The 20,683-nt window shown below is 34.1% G+C and overlaps 1 protein-coding gene across 2 annotated transcripts in view; it reads left to right on the top strand.

Annotated features, from left to right (window-relative positions):
• The window catches only part of Cdh12 (cadherin 12), a 785,868-nt gene that overhangs the window by 325,395 nt on the left and 439,790 nt on the right, over positions 1-20,683 (top strand). The window lies entirely within an intron of this gene.

The following is a 20,683-nucleotide window of genomic DNA, read 5'->3' on the forward strand; positions in this document are numbered from 1 at the left end:
TACAGCAGCTGTGTAGCTGTAATTAGCTGTCTTCTAACGTTTGAGTTGAATTTGTTTTCACCTGATGCTTATATTTTAACTCGCCTTCATTCATATTGCTTCTTTCTGAATTTATTTATCATTTGTATTTTTTTTTTGCCAATCGTGGGGCTTTAACTCAGGTCATGGACACTGTCCTTGGACATTTTTGCTCAAGGCTAGTGCTTTGCCACTTTATCCAAAGCATCACTTCCGGCTTTCTCTGTGTATGTGGTACTGAGGAATTGAACCCATATCTTAGTACATGCTGGTTGAGCACTCTACCACTCGGCTATGCTCCCAGCCCTGTAACAATTTTTTTAATATACATAAATCTCTATTTCTTACCATAAATTGTCATGGAGAGAAATCCTATGTGCAGTCTCAAGTGCTAAGGGTTCATTACAAATCTATAATGAGCTTGATAAAATATTTCCCAAGACAAAATTCAAAATTAGATTGTATATTATAGCTACAAAACAGTGATGCACCTAGGGATCTTTGTCATTAACATCATATCTCATTCATCACACTACTCAAGGAAGTGGCATCATCTTCTTGAATCATTACTGTTGAGGACACATGGGCTCCATTTCTTCCTCTATTTCTTTCTCATTCATAAACTACTTGGCCATAGAGAATAAAAAATGAAATAAGGAAGAATACACTATTATACTTTTCTATCATGCAAAAAATTCACAGGAAGACAGACATGGTTTCTTTTTAGCTTGACTGTCAAGCTTGAATCACTATATGCTGTAGACATGGTGGTGTCTTTAGGGAGTGGACTGGAAGAAAGAATTTCAGAACACAAGGATGATCTTGGCACATGGTAATATGTAAAAGGTCATGTTTATAAATATTTCCTATGAAATAAAATTCACATATGATATGAAGGTGATGTTGATAATGACTCCATTGATGCTCAGTTAATTTTGTGCAATTGATCATAATGGCTTTAGTTCCTCAAAGATACATTTGAATATTGAGTTAATATTTGGTCAAGGAACATGAATAAGCAGGCAAATTTTAGACTTAAACATTCTCCATTATATCAGTTTTAAATCATTTTGTTAGCTGACCACTTAGACAGAAATAAAGTCTAGGCAAACAATGAAATGCACATAATTGAAACTAGCCCCAAGAATAAATAGCGTTATTTCTCATGGGAATACCCTTCCTAGAGACTTTTGTAATTCTGATTTTTTATCATGCTCACATATCCAGTTTGTCTGCTTTTAAGAGAGAAAAATAAAAGCAATGCCAGTATCTACTTATCTATTACAGATACATACATAATCAGAAATGAAGCCTATTTAAAATGTTTTCTGTTTTTTTTCAGGAATACATTGTAATATTAAAATATTGATGCTGCTTTTCTTTCTTTTCTACTGTGTGTTATTGTCAGGGTAACATATAGAGGGGTTACAGTTTTATTTGTTAGTGGGTATATTACTTCTTGAATATTGATACCCTTTCTCATGTTTTGTCCCACTTTCCTGTCCCCCACCCCTTCCAATCATCTTGTTTTTCCCTTTCCCATCCCTATTTCAAATAAACAAATAAGCATATATATATATGTTACTTGGTATGATATATATATATATATGTATATATATCATAGCAGGTAACAAAGTCATATACAGTAATGCATGAGATAACCCATAAGGGAAATAAAAGAGAAAAGAAATAACTTCACATAGTACATTAAGAAAAGAAATCACTATGATAAACCTCTTGTTTCCATAATCTAGAGTTCATTTCACTTAGCCTCATCCTTTATGGCTGTATGTACAGAGCTTTTGAGCTATTGTGATCCTCTTCTAGGAGAATACTAGATGTGTTTTTCTTAATTGCTTCAATCACTACTGATAATTTTTGCCACGGCAAATGAACTTTTCTCCTAAAACTATCAATTTTCCCATGTGTAATATTGGTTTTGTTGTTTCATCATTTCACCTGAGAGAATACTTTCATCTTCAAAGCAAACAATACAAACCATATTTTTGAGACACAGCATATATATCTTACTTGAAGCTGTAAAACTATAAAATGTGTAGAGATATAGACTTGGAATATAATGGTTTTTAGCACCAATTCTAGTTTTCTGTAGCACTGTTTGGTGACTATCATTCACTGGCTTTAGCATTTTGGCTAAATGGCAGAGTGCTTGCCTAACAAATATTTGGCACCGAGTTTAAAGTTTACTATCAACGAAAATGAAACAAAGTTATTTTATGCTTGAAAATAACTAGAAGACATAATTCTGCTATTCCCTGCACACATAATTGATGTATATTTGAGGAGATAGATAAGAAAGTTTTTCAGACTTATCATTACATATTTAATGTAATTACTGAACTATCACACTGCTTTACATAATTCTGCAAAATTACAATTAATTTAATTTTTTTCTAAGTTTTCACTATAAAATATATGAAAAAGTAGTGCTTTATTGTTTTACCTAAATGGCTGAATTGGGACTGAACTGTTCCTTTTTCTTCATTTACTTTTATTAAGATATCAGTGTTGTAGACTTATTCCTAGGTAACAGCATCAGTTACCTGACAGCAGGCTCTATTTTAATCTGCAGTGTTGCAGGAATACATTTTATAAGACTGTTAAGACTTTACTATGGCAGAATCCCCTTTAGGAAATAAATTTTCCTCAAAAAGAAAGATATCACCCACTTCACTCTTACCTCAAATTACAAATTTGTTTAGTAATGATAGTATTACATCCAAGTAAGGCTGTCACCTAAAATCATCCATTAAAGTGAAATTAATCAAAGCTGAAGTGAGTGTCTCAGTGTAAATCACTGTTCTGTTTACAGGTTTATATGGTTATGACAGATAGTATGGTACATGGATTAAATATGGGTAATTAGAGCATGTCAGCTTTGATGTGGAGGATGGTTCTCTTGAAATTTATACGACATTAATCACGTAAGTGAAAAAAATCCATTGATTGAGGCTCTTCCATTATAAAATATTTATCAACCCATAGGATGAAGACCAAAAGAAATATCTAATAGAGAGAATAGGGAATATTATCAAATATTATGAAGATGATATTTGTTTCTTTTGTTTTGGAATTTAAAGTATATGTGGCAGATAAAAGATTTTGAAAATCTTTTAATTAAAAACCTACAATCATCTCTTCTGTGTTTAAATAATAACTTACCATATTGGCATTTATTTAAGCATGATTTTTGAAATTGGAGTGTGGAACTCTACCTCTTGATAAAATTGTCTCTCATCCCTAGAACATTTGCCATATAGGTTATGATTTCCTACTTTGATGTTGAAAAATAATAAAGTCTAGGTCCTGTTAAGTGTCAGAGAAAATGGCAGATTATTCTGATCTGCTATTAGGAATTATGTTTTGGTTTGTATGTTCTTAGCTTTCTAATTTTGTAATTAATAACAACTTTCACAAAACCTCTAAATTCAGAATTTCTTCTTTTCTTTTTTTCTTTTGAACTTAATTAGTTCCATGTGGGTATAGGGGATGCCATTTTGACATTAAAACTTACCTACACTATATATTCTATACAATGTCAGGCCCTCTATTATTTTCTATCTGAGTCTTCCTTCTCATCAAGCCATTTTCAACAGATATAATTGTTTTATTTTTATCTATGTACCTCTACTCTTACCACATTCATCTTCATTTACCTGCTATATTATCCCAAATTCACCCCCTAATACCCACCCCTATAACAGAATCAGATCCTTTTTCTAGCCTCCAGCCTCCCCCCATTCACATCCATTATTTTTCAACAGATTATTTTTGCATTTCTTTTGCTACTACAGGGAGAAATGGTGATCATTTCTGGGGGCTTGAGGTGTTGGAAAGGAGGCTAGAAGCACTTTAGTCCATTTCAGAAGGTTTTTTCAGACTTTGGGTTGATGGCATTTATGAGATGAAACATGTTTGTTGTTGTTGTGTTGTTTTCTCATTTTGCCTACTCAAACAACTTGCTACTTTTTTGTCACACTTCCAAGCATTTACATATAACAGGACTCAACCTCCCCTTGAGAAGCTATGGCATTTTAAAATGTTGAATCAAAGAACATTTACCTATTTAGCTGACTGTGTTTCAAGACTTAGATATAATAATCATCATTTCCACTGAAACTAGTCTATCTTTAATGACAATTGGGGAACCTGAGAAAAAAGTTCCTCTATATTGATATATGTATACATACAAGTATATGTAGATTACTATGTTGCTCTCTTCTTTCTCCCTCTCTTTCTCTCTCTTTCTCTCTCTCTCTCTCTCTCTCTCTCTCTATATATATATAAATACATAAATATGAGTGTTTTTGCATGCATGAAGGATTGGGCTTTTCATAAATCTAGGAATTTAAATACATATCTCTAAGAGATTCATTTTTTAAACAAAGAGGTTGTTTAAATTTGGATATTTAGACAAGTAAGATAGATTTACCATTTGATAATGATAAAGCTTTCAATTTATGAGATATAAATTTCATATATATGTGTACATTTTCTAGACAGAATTTCAGAACTTGATTAAAAGGAGAGATTGAAAATTTAGATAGTTTTCAAAAATTAAAAAAAAAGAATAGCTAGTGGACTCTAAAAACATACAATGAGCAAAAAAATAAACTTTTTTCACTGTGTCACAGTGAAAACTCTAAATGCACAAATAAAATAAATAAATAATAAATCAAAATAATATTAAAACTAAGAGAGAATCATCAAGGGACATATAAGAATAATAGATCTTCCACAGCATGTCTAAATGTTACAGTGAGTGGCAGTGAATGATGTAATATACCTATAAATGAAAGCAAATGGACAAGGTGATATCTCCCAGTTCTTAATTTAGTCATTTTGTAATGTTTATCTACATGTACTAATGTTTGGTTCCATTTTACAATTTTACAGTGTCTAAGAGCAAGTAGATGATATTCTCTGAGAAAATACATTTCCTAATATTTAACATTAAGGAATTGAATTAAAATATTATTGCAAATAAAAATAATTTTTCCTTTTTAAAATTGACACTTTCAGTAGCCTGGCATTACAAAATGTATAGCCTATGCATTTGTGTATACACACCACAATTAATGTTCCAAAATAGTGGCTGCTGCTTGTCTTGCATGATAGAAATATAGGTACATATGTAAACATATGAATTCTTAGGAAACAATGCCTAGAAAAAAGAACTTAGAAATCTTAGCTCTGTACTGTGGAGAATGAGACTCTACGAGTAAGCCACAAGATGTTCAGAAACCACACAGCATGTAAGCACCATGCAGAAGGGAGTGGACCGGGGACATTGATTAATCTAAGAAATTTTGATGACAGCATGCAGTCCTACATCGCAGCAAATTATGCATGGTTAACAGTTAAATCTATGCATATATTTGGCCGCTCAGCAAATGATGCGCCAGTACCTCTGTTTTGCCAAGGGTCCTCAAATGAGGAGTTTATGTGTTTTAAAATTTAGGGATGACAGAAAAGCCAGAAGTGGTGCTGTCGCTCAAGTCTTAGAGCACTAGCCTTAAGGAAAAAGCCCACGGACAGTGCTCAGGCCCTGAGTTCAAGCCCCAGGACTGGCAAAAAAAAAATGGGGGATGATCCCTTTGCTGTCTGAGGTCTCTGATGCACAAACTTGCTCAGCAGACCCTCCTCTTCTGTGTCACCTTCTTCTATGTGCATATCCAAGGCTCAGAGTCCTCCAGCACCATGCAATAAAATTGTGCCTGGTTTTCACTGTACTGGGTAGTTTGGTTTCAAATGATGGGTTTCCATACTTGATTTCAGGCTTGTAAAATCTGTGGGATTTTCCAGTTGCTAAGCTTTCAGTCTGTTTTCACCAGGGCTACTTCTTTTACCTACTGGAGATGACTTTGTTTTTTCTCTCCACCCAAAGTGCTAGGCATTTAGAACTCATTCCTATGTTGTTGTTGTTGCTTCACCTTCTGTTTCTCCATGGATTTTCAGTTTTCACCATTGTTATGATACCCGATTCCTTTTTTTTTCTTCTCCTCTCTTGGAAATACATTATGTTCCTCATTTCTCTAATTATTTTCATTCAGAGATTGATAGCTGGGGAACTTGTCTAATGCCATGTTTCATGCAAGGCTTTTGATGATTAGAGAATACCATTTAAATGCATCAGAATAATTTTACAAGTCAAATCTTTAAATATTCTCATTCAATTAAAGATCGGATTGTATCAAACTTTGTGAATGCTTTTCCTTAAGATAGATTCTGTGCTTTGCAAAATTGACTTTGAGCTAACAATCATATCTAACTGTTAATGTCTCTCTCTCTCTCTCTCTCTCTCTCTCTCTCTCTCTCTCTCTCTCTCTCTCTCTCTCTCTCTCTCTCTCTCTCTCTCTCTCTCATGTTTTTGTCAGTCGTGAGACTTGAACTCTGGTCCTGGGTGCTGTCCCTAAGCTCTGCAGCACTAGGCAATGACCCTACCCCTTGAGCCACAGCACCACTTTCTTTTTTTCTGGTGGTTAATTTGAGATAAGAGTCTCATGGACTTTGGTGCCTGGGCTGGCTTTGAACTGCAGCCTTCAGATCTAAACCTCCTGAGTAGCTAGGATTACAGGCATGAGCTACCGGTAATTGACCTGTAATATCTTTTAATATGGTCATGATATTTGATTCCAATATCCAATATGTTTTCTTATGGGCTTAGAGTATGTAACACAATTCTACAGCAGATGATTCAAGAGCTTCATAGAGAGCTTCAACTCCAGTGCTTCAATTAATCTTGAGAAGAGAATCAGATGTCAAAGGAGTTCTTTTTGTGTCCCACTAACCATGAAGTGTACCCAGAACTTGATTTCATTTTCAAGCTCTTCATGAAAAGAATCTATGGGTGAAATTTATAAGGTTGTCTTCTATTATCTATTTTTGTTGTCAGTGTTGTGTCATTGGTATTCTTTACAGAACTCCTAATCTCAGCATGACAGCAGTCTTATCCTGGCAGATCATAGCACTGTCTTCAAAAATTCTTTTGCTCTCTGTAAACAACTTCTACATTACAGAATTGCTTTTCCTTTTTCCTTTCCTTTATTTTTCTTTTACTTCTTAACAATTCATAACATTATCTCCCAAAATGCACACATACACACAAAAAAAAAGTACAGAAAGAAAAAGGATTAGTAATATGAAAAGAAAAGAAGAAACAACTATTTACAGTAATTACTAAGCAACAAAAGCTAAAAGATGAGAGTTGATTAAATTTACTGTCATTACATAGTAGGCATAATATAATTCAGCCTTCTGAACACTTAATGAGAGATTGCAAATAATAAGAGATTGCAAATAATAAGAGAGATTGCAAATAAAAAGGGGGAAAAAGTCCCACTGGATAACCCCACATAGATATGTTTAAATTACTATCCTAATTATGTAAACTGGAAGAAGCTCATGAAATAATTTGGTGGATTTTTTAAAAATATCTTATCAAATAATAAAAAAGTACTAATATAAAAACTTGTGCTTGGTATGGCAGTGACTTATGGTTTATTTAGAGAACTAATGGCATAGTTTCTCAAAGATAAATGTTTTATGGACTAATTTCATAGTAATACATACAAAAAGCACATAATACCTCCACATTATTAATTTTTCCAGCATTGAAGCTCCTGGTAAGAAAATACAGCATTTATCAAATCAATCCATGCCTTTATTTCTACTTATGATGCTTAAGTCACAAAATCTTTAATTGGACATATACTTAAAAATAATAAATGCTACACTGTAGTAAATACCTACAAATAAGTTTATAGAACATTTATTTATCAATGTGTAGTAATTATGCAAATAATTTTTTCACACTTTCATGGCTCATATAATAATATGTGACATAACATTTCTTAGAAAGAATATTGATGATATTTGATGTGAACTGTTTAAAAAACTCAATACTGGCCAGCTCATTGTTTTAATTTTGCTGCTGTTGCTGTGTTCATTTGCTTGTTTGTTAAATTTTGTTGGTTGTTGAGCTTGAAATCAGTAATTGGGAGCTGTCCCTGAGATCTTCTCTTCAGGGATAGTGTTTAAGTATAGCAACACCTTTGTTTTCTGGTGGTGAATTGGCTATAAAATATCTTCATGTACATTTCTACCTAGGTAGACCTTGAACTGTGATCCTTAGATTGTACACCGCTGTTGCCAGCAAAGTTGTTTTTGTTATTGTTATTTGAAAAGGTCTAAGGCTGACCTTGAACATGCTCTGTAGCTCAGGTTGCCTTGAATTCCTGATTGTTCTGACTCAGCCTTCTGAGTGTTGAGACTTCCAGCACACACCATGACAGCTGGTTTGGATTTCCACAATGAAGACTGCAATGATGGTTTTCTCAATGAGTAGAAATTAGTTAAGACTTACATACATTTTGAACAATTGTATTTTACAAAATATGATACAACTTCATTAAATCATTAATATATTTCAAAATTGAAATTGCACTCATTTGAAAAACTATATGTTTTTGTTGTTTGTTTGCAATGCTTGGGTTTGAACTTAAGAACTTTCACTTACTAGTTTTGCATTGCATCATTTGAGCTACAATATCAGCCTTCATTGCTATAGGTTTTTTTTTTCCAGTTGTCTAACAAATCCTGTCCCCCACAAGTCCTGCAGATTTATTTTTTTTTATTTTCTTCTTTTTTTTCTTTTTTATTGTTGAGGTAATACAGAGGGATTACAGTTACATTTGCCAGACAGTAGATGCATTACTTCTCAGACATTGGTACCCCTTCTTATGTTTTTTTCATATATTTTATTGTAATTAAAAGAAGGGTTACATAGTTTTATTGTAATTAATAGAAGGGTTACATTATATTCACCACATAGAAGGTGCATTACTTCACATACATTGATACCCTTTCTCATGTCTTGGTCCCCATTTCCTTTCCCCCACCCCTGCCCCTCATCTTGTTTTTCCCCTTTCCTATCCAATTTCAAATAACCAAATATGCGTATATACAATGTATCAGACAACAAGGTGAAATACTGCAACTGAGACAGCAAAGGGACAGCAAAAGAGATGAGAGACAACATAGTACATTAAGGACAACAATCACTCGTTATATGGCTTTTGTTTTTATATTCTGGAGGTCCTTACATTTAGTGTCATACTATATGGCCTTATATATCTAGGTTTTGCTCTATTGTAAATCTCTGCTGGGAAAGCCCAAGGTTTCTACTGATTATGGCAAATGAGGGAAACCATTGAGCCTGTGTTGCTTCGAGTCTAGCTTACTTCACTTAATATGATTTTTGGTAAGTCTTTCCATTTCCTTACAAATGGGACGATGTCATTCTTTCTGACAGTAGCATAGAATTCCATTGTGTACAAATACCACGATCTTGAAGATCGTTGTGCTAGTGGATTTAGTATGTCCTTGTTTAGGGACGATTGGTTAAATGCCAAGTAGTGGAATTTCTGGGTCATAAGGGAGTTCTATGTTTAGTCTTTTGAGGAATTGTCATGCAAGTCCTGCAGATTTAACTCAAGAGTTGAGAGCTGTCCCTGAGCTACTTTATGTTCAACTCTAATGCTCTACCACTTGAGTTACAAGTGGAGATAAGAATCTTATGGTCTTTCCTTCCTGGGTTGGCTTTGAACCATGATCCTCAGATCTTTGTCTTTTAGTAAGTAGGATTACAGATATAATCCATGGGCTCCCGGGTATAGGTTATTTTCTGTTGTTTGTTGTTTTATTTTGTTTTTATTTTTTGCCAGTCCACGACCTGAGCTCAGGGCCAGAGCTCTGTCCTTCCACTTTCTCAAGACCAGAGCTCTGCCACTTGAGCCTCAGCACCACTTCTGGCTTTTTTTTTCCCTATGTATGTGGTACTGAGGAATCGAACTGGTGTCTTCCTACATGCAAGGCACTCTACCACTAGGCCAACTCTTGGCCCCTGTATTCTTTTTAATAAGGCTGGCATCAGAACATGAACTTGCCTATCTATGCCTCTGGATTTCCTAGGGTTATAGACAAATGTCATCTTGTCACAGTGTCATTTTAATTCAACTTACCCTCTGCTCACAAAAGACCAATAAACTTGAGGAAATATTATAACACCATATTCATTTCATTGCTTGTTCTTAAAGGAAAATTCACAGTACACTGCTCCAATTGCCTTCTGTAGCTCTGTTAGCTCTTCTCAAGTTCTCTTTCTATATAGTTTTAACACTCTTTTCCTCTGCTTATCTTGTTTGCTATTCCAAAACATCCAAACTCTGTCATTGTTTATCATTTTATACTCTACTTTGTTTGGCCCCAACCCTCAATGGTGAATTCATGGAAAATAAAAACATAGGAAGCTCATTAATATTTCTGTGTGATTATACTTCCACTGAAAATGCATATCTCCTTAACGTTCTATTGCACATTAAGCTAAAACAGAAGTGGTTACCTGAATCCCATTATTTGAACTTTATATTACAAAGATATTTAACAAGGAACACTGGTGTCAGATACCTGTAATCCTAGCCACTCAAGAGTCTGAGATCTGAGGAACAGTCTGGAAGTAAAATTATGGCTCAAGTGGTAGAGCATTAGACTTAAACCTTAAGCTCTTGGACAGTACTCATGGCCTGAGCTGAAGTCCCAGGACAGACAGACAGACAGACAGACACACACACACACACACACACACACACACAAACACACTCACAAACATACATATACACACATACACACACGCATACACACACACCCAACACATCATTTAACATGTAAGTTCGCCCCTGGTATTTTGAGACTTTATCTTCAACATATACTACCGTAAAAACAAAAATCATTCTTGGCTAAATTTCAATCCACTCTGTAAAACATAACTATTTCTTTTTGCTTACAAATGAAACACCAAATTTTTATCTAACTAGATTAAATTAGATTTAATTTATAATTAATATGCATCTACCATACTTTATATACACATTTTAATAGTGCTAGAGTTTTAACTCAAGTATAAGATCTGTGTATGTATACACACATATTATACATGAGCATATGTATGTATAAGTAGTGCATGTACATGAGCAACCATTTAATTTTTTCCAGTCTGTTCATAAAACTATGTTTCAAAAGTATAACTTTGAGGGGCTAGGAATTTGGCCTAGTGGTAGAGTGCTTGCCAAGCATGCACAAAGACCTAGGTTTGATTCCTCCGTACCATATACATAGAAAATAACCAGGAGTGGTGCTGAGGCTCAGGTGGTACAGCTTTAGCCTTGAGAAAGTCCAAGGATAGTGCGCAGGCCTGAGGCTCAAGCCCAGGACTGGCAAAAAAAAAAAAAGTATATTTTTTGAGTTTAAGCTTTAAATAATGATCAGCTTTCTAGTAAAAAAGCCTGTGTCAACTAAGCAAATAGTGTTATCACTACCTTAGTTCAGCAGACAAAACAATTTCCAACATCAAAGGTAAATGAAACAATACACACACTTTTAGGACATTTACCATGAGCTCAATTCCTTCATCAATCATTAAGAATGGTACTTTTCCTGTTTTCCTACTTCAGAATCTCGGGGGGAGGGCATGGTGGTCTTGGAAAATTGAGTGGCATCTGCAGTAGTGACAGCTTGGTAACACAGTCTTGATACTTAGTCTATCAGCACCATGGGAGTTCTGCTGCCTATAATCTTGGTGCCATTTGAGATTTCCTCTGACAGATCACCTCCTCCCTGATAACAGCTTTCTGACTTTGCCCCTTGAAATGAGTTTCTCTGGAAATGAGCTTCAGATAGACTCTCTGCTAAAATAAAGCCAAAAATCCTACAGACAGAAGAGGTAACACCTTAGCCTTCTTACGAATGCAGTTAACAGCCAGAACCAATGTGCAGTCTCCACCAAAGAAAATGGCCTAAATTATTCAAATTCATAACTAATAAGGCCCATTTGATTCTACTGCCAATGTTTTAAGGAAACAACAATGTAATAATAATACAGTACCATCTATTACTAAAACTACTAACACTACTAATCCGCTACTAGTAATTATAGTATAAACAATACTAATTACCATCATAAGATTCAAATAATTTATAGGATACAGAATTCTCTAAGATTTTTTAATAAAAAATAAGCCCTTTATTTATTTTATTTTTTAGATGAATACCTAAAGGAGATTTTAATCTCATTTACAACATGAAGAATTTCTATGCAAAGTTTGGTTTCTATATTGCTCAAAGAAATATTTCATGGAAATAGTGATGGGAATGCAAATGCAGCTCTCCTTGTGTTAGCAGATCTTTTCCTCCCCCTTTTTTTTTTCCTGTTTCTCTCCAGTTACCTCAAGGTGATCTGAAGTATGCACATTTTTCTTTGCAGTAAGTAACAGTTCAAAGAATAGTTAAGATATAAAACTCCCCAGTTTTAAGGTATTTGACTTTTCCTGACCTTTTCCAGCAGGTTGTACTACACATGAATAGATCCTTTAAAACTGCTCATAGTGAGCAATCAACCTCTGAACACCTTTCAGCTGTTAAGGTTTCTTAGGGACTCCATGTTCTTCATACTCAACTTACTGAGTAGCTCATGCACATTTCCAATCTAAGTTTTGTGTGTGTATGTATATGTAGAAAACAGCATACCTATAGCAATTTCTCTCCATAAATGGAGAGTTAAAAATTCAAGTTTGTTTTAATTTGTGGCCATAAATTAAAGAGAACTAAGATCAAGAGTAACCTAATGAGCAATAAAAATATAAGAAAAAGTTATGTAAAAACAATTAGACAAATAATCTAAATATATACATTTACAAATTATGATAAAATGATTCTATGTATGAAGGTCATAAAAATGATGATAAACCAAAACATATTCCTAAGCTTTGCACATTAACAGTGTCATAGCAAAGGAGATTCATCTAAGGCATGGTTATTGCTAATCCAACTAATTGAATTTGTTCAAAACACATTTCTAGTGGCATTTTTATGTGTATATAGGACTTTAATTTAAAATATATTCTTACAGGGGCCGGGAGTTTGGCCTAGTGGTAGAGTGCTTGCCTAGCATTCACTAAGACCTGGGTTCGATTCCTCGATATCACATACATAGAAACAAAAAGGCCAGAAGTGGTGCTGAGGCTCAAGTGGTAGAGCTCTAGCCTTGAGAAAGTCCAAGGACAGTGCTCAGGCCCTGAGCTCAAGTTCAGGACTGGAAAAAAATATATATATACTTCCAGGTAGCACTTCTTTTTGGGGGTACAGTATGAAAACCAGTATCTTCTTTAAATACTTACATGGCCCAGTAGACATGAAATTTGAATCATTCAATAAATACCATTTTTATTTCAAAGTTTTAGAAATTTTTCTTTAAGTCTTTTCCAAAGAAATAGGAAATGAGAACTTAGATTTGACTTGATGCAAGAAGGCAATTTTAACTAGTTTTAAATTTTCCAAAATGGAAATTAACCTGAATGCCGGAAGTCATAATGAATATATATGGTTATATATATACATATTAGAATTAAATAATGTATTCAACACTTTTATTAATAGCATATTCCAATGCTATAACATAGTTTGAGTTAATAAGACATTTTTAGTAATCAAAAATGTAGAACTGTGGTTCAGGAAATTTCTTCAGATTAGAATGATGTATGTGACTTAATAAGGTGTGTAGATCTTCCATAAACAGAATAGAATTTTCCTCATTAAATTTCAGAAAGACTGTGTGTATAATTACAAGAAAAGACTTTAACAGTTTCTCCTTTTGAAAGTATGGCAGGTTCCAGGTTATAATTGACTTCTAGATTAGTGTGAGACATTAGTAGGACTTAGACACCAAAATAAAGCAAACCTGAAGTCATTTAACTGTATTCTTGTTATACTGTCCATATCATACTAAAATGTGATCATGTTGCCAGGTTCAAGGCACTGTATTTTAATTAAAAATGGGTAGTTCTCAAAATAATAATTAGTAATTAGACTGGCAATTTTAAAAGGTATATTAATTTTTTTAAAAAAGCTCATATGCCATACTTAAAAAAGGCTTATAGACCATACTGAAAAGAGTCCAATAGCCTATCTACACAACTCTCTGATTACTGTAGTAGGAAATAAGATTGCATGGTACACATGGACATTCACATAGATACTCATATAAACTCTCACACACATAATGTACCATTCATATAAATGGTAGTGCATTACCCCTGAGTAATACTATAAGCATAAAGAGTATGAATAGTACATCATTACATTAATATAATGCTCTGTATCAGAATCTCACACCCTGGAAATGACATACACCTCCATTGCATGCGTGCTTTGTTGTGCATTTACTTAAATGTATCCTTTAGTGTCTGAACAGTGAAACCATTTGCCTGTGTTCCAGGAACAAAGAAGCAGTTGCTCTAAATACCTGTTTCTAAACCTGTCTACCTGCTCTGATTATGTTATTTGGAATGTGCATGTTTTCTAACTCTCATGCTACCTGAAGGTCATATTATCAATTGAAACATGTTAATTTTACTACATGTTAAATAACCAAATGCATTTCAGTACATTCTCAAGTTAATCATTTTAATAGGGTCATTGCTTTCTTATTGATCTTCAAACAAACAGGTGGCAAATATATGACAGTTTCAACTATAGTTGGAAAACAAATCAATAATCAGGGATTTCTCTAAAAGTTTGCAAGTTTATGAACTAGGAAAAAAGAGGTAATTTTATGCACATAAAATCAGAAAACCCACATGAAATTCCTGGCTTCATAAAAAGTATTCTAGTTTATTTCTAGTATACACATACATACATACCTTTGACATCAACTACTTGAGGCACGATTTCTGCCTATGACAAGGCAATTAGTTTTGGACGGCTTTGTAGGACATTTGCTCACCATGGTGTATTAAAGCCTTATTTCCTTTGAGTAGACAGTCATAATTCATTTTCAAACCCTTCAGGAGGTTTCTCAGGTGATTCTTTTACTTTTTCTGTCCCAATGCAATAATGCTTCTGGTATTTATAGTGTGAAGACTTTGACCTTGTCATTATTTTAGATAAAATAAAACATCATATCACTAAATAATAAATGAATCTGCAATACATTTCATTATAAACTTGAATAATTAATATGAATATTCCATGTTAACACACTTCCTGCTCTTGGATACTCCTGTAAGACTAGAAACCGTTGTTGCGTATGCTCACCTTATGCTTCAGAATGCTTGAAAGTAGCTACATGGAAATTGGCTTTTAGATAATTGTAGAAATCCTCACCAAGAAAGATGGATATACTTTCTTTCACTTCAAAATGCTATTAATTCTGTGTATGTGTTATGTCTAATTTCACAAACTAACTTCCAAGATGTGTTTTTGTTCAATTTAAACTTCTTTAAAAATTCTATCATTGAATGACTAGGATATGGAATCCTGTTGGGTTCATCTCTGCTCAATCTTGCAAGTATTGAGTGTAGACATTTGACAGATCGCAGTAACAAGCAAAATTGTTTCCAGAAATCTCAAGAAAAAAGAGAAATAAACTTACAGGACTAGAAGAGAAATTATGTCTGGACTATATTCTCAAGTCTCTGAGATATGCTCTGTGGTTTGTTCCTTATGCCATTCTGTTCAATTTGTGATTCATTGGGCTCTCATACTGCTCTGCTGTGGGTGGAATATTTGTGACTCCTCCAATTTGCATTTTGAAACTCTACCCCCAATGTAATGATATTGTGACTGGGATCTTCAGAACAAGGTGAAATTTAAATCGGGTCATGTTTGTGAGTCTTTCATGAACTATGAAAAAAAGTAGAATGAACAAGAGAGATGGGAGGAAGGAAGGAGGAAGAAAAAAGGAAGGAAGGAAGGAAGGAAGGGAATCAGGGAGAGAGAGAAGGAGGGATGGAGGGAGAGAGGGAGGGAGGGAGGGAAGAATGGAAGAAGGCAGATAGGAAGGAAAGAATCAGAGACCTCTTTCTGTGAACACATGGACCAAGTAATGTCCATTGGAAGATGAAATAAAAATAAAGGAATATGAGGGTTCAGAACACACTGGCACTGTGATCCTAGACATTTTCTTTTTCTAAAATACCATAAATTTGAACTGTTGAATGCACTCAGGTATCAAATTTTCTTATGGCCATTTGAGCTGATTGACACCTTTCATAATTGCTTCTAACCAGAGTAGTTGTCCCTCTTTCTCTGTAAACAAACAAGAGATAAAACATACCTAAGCTTGAGGGTATTATGATTTCCTGAATAAAATCTTTTATTTTTCATTCCTTCTAAAAAGAAAATATCTTACGATGCAAGTATCTTATTAAACAATTTCTGCCACAAAAGTTAAGTGCTGAATGAGCAAAATAACTTTGTTTTTATCCAGTTAGTGTTGTAATTGTTCAGCATCTCCCTCATTATCACTCAGTACAAACACTTCCATTCTGGCTTGTCTTGAAGCTGTGCAAGTGAGAACATTAAAATAATAAGCTAACCAAAGCTACTAAAAAGCTTTGGTTAATTTCGATTTTTGTTTTGGTCATATGACCAGTAAGTCAGCAGTGCAGAAAATGTGAAAAGGAATTCTATATACAGAAGAGAAATATAAACAGTATCCTAAAAATATGGAAAAAAATAAATCACACTAATAAATCATCAGTTTCCTTCCAGTCTTTGTTTCAAAACTTGACATATTCATTGTTGCTCTTTACTATCTAATGTGCAAAGATTTTTTTAATATATATAGTGTAGGTTTTTTTTAGTATCTACTCAAACAAAAAATAAATCTAATATGATCCCATTTTACTAAAAAATGCTTTTATGAGCAAGCAAGAGTGACACTGATTTACTTATTGAGACATTATTATTTGTATTATTAGTAAAGCATTTTCTCTGCATGTATATTTGTGCAAGATGTCTCTAACACTACTACTCTTTAAGAATAAATGGTTAATAAGACTTAATGATACCAGTCTCCTTTTTTATTAATATATGCTTTCAGAATTTGCAGGCTTAAATTTGTGCTCACTAAAAGTCTTGTTTTGGTCTCACAAAAATATGCCAAGATTACATATTTTCTGTTGTTATATTTCATTATTTGTCTCTGGATTCACTTTCCTTAGGCTTTATATTCCATAATAATCTATTCCTGCAGAAATGGCTAATTAAGTGCTTACAATTCTTCAAGCACTTAACCTGATTTAACATAGCGGAACTTCATTAGGAACCCTCAAAGAGTTACTTTCTTTGGCCAGTAAGGTCATAGAGAATCAGGTAACTTGGGTTTACAACACTAAAATTAACATCATTGCAGTTTCACTCAGGACTCATGTATAATTTGTCAGTTTAATGATTTCAAGGAACCATTAGACAAACTTACTTTCCATTTTTTTTTATTGTGATCCAAAATTTTACTACATATTGAGTGGCTTCAAAGACAAGTTTTTGTTAGGGGAAAATTTTCATGGGGCAGAAGTTTGGCCACAGCATGGTCTCCTTCTCTACTCAGACCTCTCTAGGTGGCAATGAAACAGCTCTGGTATTCTACACTCTAAGCTAACATGATTCCGGGAACTGTTCAGTTCCTTATAGTAAAGGGAAGGTAGGCACCATTTTCGTGCAGTTAGATGGGATGGCCCTCAGTTCCTGGAGATCTATTAGTTCCCTTCACAAGAGCCCACTCAAATAGCTTTACATAGCAGAAAACTGCTTCTTGTTATCAAGGAAGAAAATCTTTGTTCTCTTAAAATCTCTGCTCTCTCAGCAGAGTACCCAATTATACAAAGGAAGTCCCATCATTTTCTTATGCCCCATACAGTAAAGCATTTTTTAAGAATTTATTAGCAGCCTCAAACTTTTCCATTTCTATGAGTTTCATTGTCAGACATCTAGTAAAGTAATATGTTTTTATTACATGTTGCTTTGCTTATAACCTATATTCCTTTAAACCATCTTCTAGTATTACATTTTGTGACATTATTGATCATCCTGTAGCATTTTTTAAAAAAACTGTGGCCATATATGCCTTTATAAACTTAATGTTAATGGGTTGAGGTTAAACATGTCAACATAATTTTTTTACATTGTTTTTTGTTATTTTGTGTTTGTTTTTGTTTTTGCCAGTCTGGAGCTTGAATTCTGGAACTAAGCATTTTCCTTGGGCTTTCTCAAGGCTAGCCAGCTACCAATTGAGCCACAGCACCACTTCCGGCTTTTTCTATGTATGTGATAGATAGGAAGGAATAAAAAGCGGGTCTTCCTGCATGCTAGGCAAGCACTCTACCACTAGGTCAAACTCCTGCCTATGTTAATCGTTTAGACAAAGATTTGGACCCAACAGATTTTCAGTTCCTCAGAAACATATCCCACCTTTTTTCTTTATTTCAATGCAGTACCCATCAATATCCCAATGTCATTCTTTAAGGAAATAAAAGAAGCAATCCAAAATTTCATATGGAATAATACAAGGTCCTGTATAGCAAAAACAATCCTTAACAGAAAGAACAGCAATGGAGGGATATCAATACCAAACTATCACAGTGCTATGGTAATTAAAAAAAAAAAACAGCTTGGTACTGGCACAAGAATAGACCTGAGGACTAATGGAGTAGAACTGAAGATCCAGAAATAAACCTGCAGACCTATGGCCACCTGATCTTCTATAAGGGAGCCAAAAATATGATGGAAGATTGACAGCCACTTCAGCAAATGGTGCTGGAAGAACTGGTTAAGCATCTGTAAAAAACTAAAATTGGATTTTTATATGTCACCCTGCATCAGAATTAATTCCAAATGGTTCAAAAACCATGAGACATGCAGAAAAGTTTACAGGAAGGAATAGGAGATACATTAGGGCTCCTTGGTACAGGTCAAAACTTACTTAATAAAGGCCAAGAAAGACAACAAATTAGAGAAAGTTTGGACAATGGGACTGCACTAAACTGCAAATCTTCTGGATAGCAATGGACATACCTAACAAGTTAAATTGAAAACCCATAGAGTGGAAGAAGATCTTCTCTAATCACACAACTGACAAAGGCCTCAAATGTAAAATATACCTTCAAAAAACTAGATGATTGGGAGTTGGTAGAGAGTGGGAAAAGATGACAAAAACATGAGAAAGGGTATCATTGTTCCATGTACCCACTACCTGGTGAATATACCTGCAAACCCTCTATACTTTAACCCCACAATGAAATGCAATAAAATTTTGAATCTCCCAAAAACAAATATTCTAAAAAACAAGCATCCCATTGAACAGTTGGCTAAAGACTTAAAGAGAGACTTCTCTGAAGAAGAAATAAAAATGGCCTATAGACACATGAAGAAATGCTTGACATCTCTGGCCATAAAAGAAATGCAAATTCAACATTGAGATTCCTCCTCACTCCAGTTAGAATGGCCATTATTAAGAAATCTGATAACAACAGATGCTGGTAGGGATGTGACCATGAGGGATCACTACTACATGGTTGGTGGGAGTGTAAACTTGTTCAGCTATACTGGAAAGCAGTATATTTATTCCTCAAAAGACTAAACATAGAGCTCCCTTATGACCCAGCAATCCTACTCCTAGGCATTTACCCAATCATCTAGAAACAAGCGCATACTAAAGCTACTAACACAATGATACTCACTGCAGCATTATTTATCATAGCTAAGATATGGAACCAACCCAGATGTCTCTCAGTAGATGAATGGATCAAAGTGTGGTACTTATGCACAATGGAATACTATGTGCCATCAGAATGAATGACATTGCCCCATTTGTCAGGAAATGGAAAGAACTGGAAAAAATCATATTAAGTAATACAGACCAAAAGAAATATAGTCTCCATGGTTTCCCTCATTTTTAATAATTAGTACACATGTAGGATTATCCTAACAGAGGATCACAATAGCTCAAAAGCTAGGTTCATATGGCCATATAGGATGAGGCTAAGTGAAATAAACTCCAGGATATGGAAACAAGAGGTTTATCTTTTTCATTTTTGTCCTTAATGTACCATGTGAGGTTATTTCTTTCCTCTTTTTTCCCTTTATAATATATCTCATCTTGTTATAGCTGACTTTTTTAGGTGGTACTTTATATGTAAGTTTCTTTGTGTATTTGAAGTAGGGAAGGGAAGGGGAAAAAACTAATATGATTGAGGAGGAGTGGATGGAGAGAAAGTGGGAGAAAAACATGGGAAACAGTATAAATTTTCAAGAAGTAATATACCCACTACCTGACAAATGTAATTGTAATCCTTCTATACCTTAGTCTGACAATAGAATACAATAAAAAATTGAGGCATACATTTTAAGTGCTACCTGTAGTCATTTGGTTAAAAATTATTATCATCCATCAAGAATGGCAGACCCCAAAAGTTTAATTATAGGGGTTACATGGTTCAGAAAGAAGCCTACTCATAACCTAACTTATATAACTGTAATGCTTCTGTACATCATCTTTAAAATAACAATAAAATATATATTTAAAAATGATTAGTTACATATGAAAATGCTAAAACATTCATGAATGCTAAAGCATTCATATAGAACCACTGACTTAATCATAGTCAGTGGTTAACATATACAGGCTCCTATGTTTTAGTAAATATGTAATTTATTCAAATGAGCATATAGTCAGTAAATACATGAATCTACTTATTACACAAATATATTTTAAACCTTTCCAGTTAGAACTATTAGTAAAACCTGTTAATTT

This window comes from Megascapheus bottae, chromosome 4 (assembly GCF_031878675.1).
Source record: "Megascapheus bottae isolate mThoBot1 chromosome 4, mThoBot2.hap1, whole genome shotgun sequence".
Classification (NCBI taxonomy): Eukaryota; Metazoa; Chordata; class Mammalia; order Rodentia; family Geomyidae; genus Megascapheus; species Megascapheus bottae.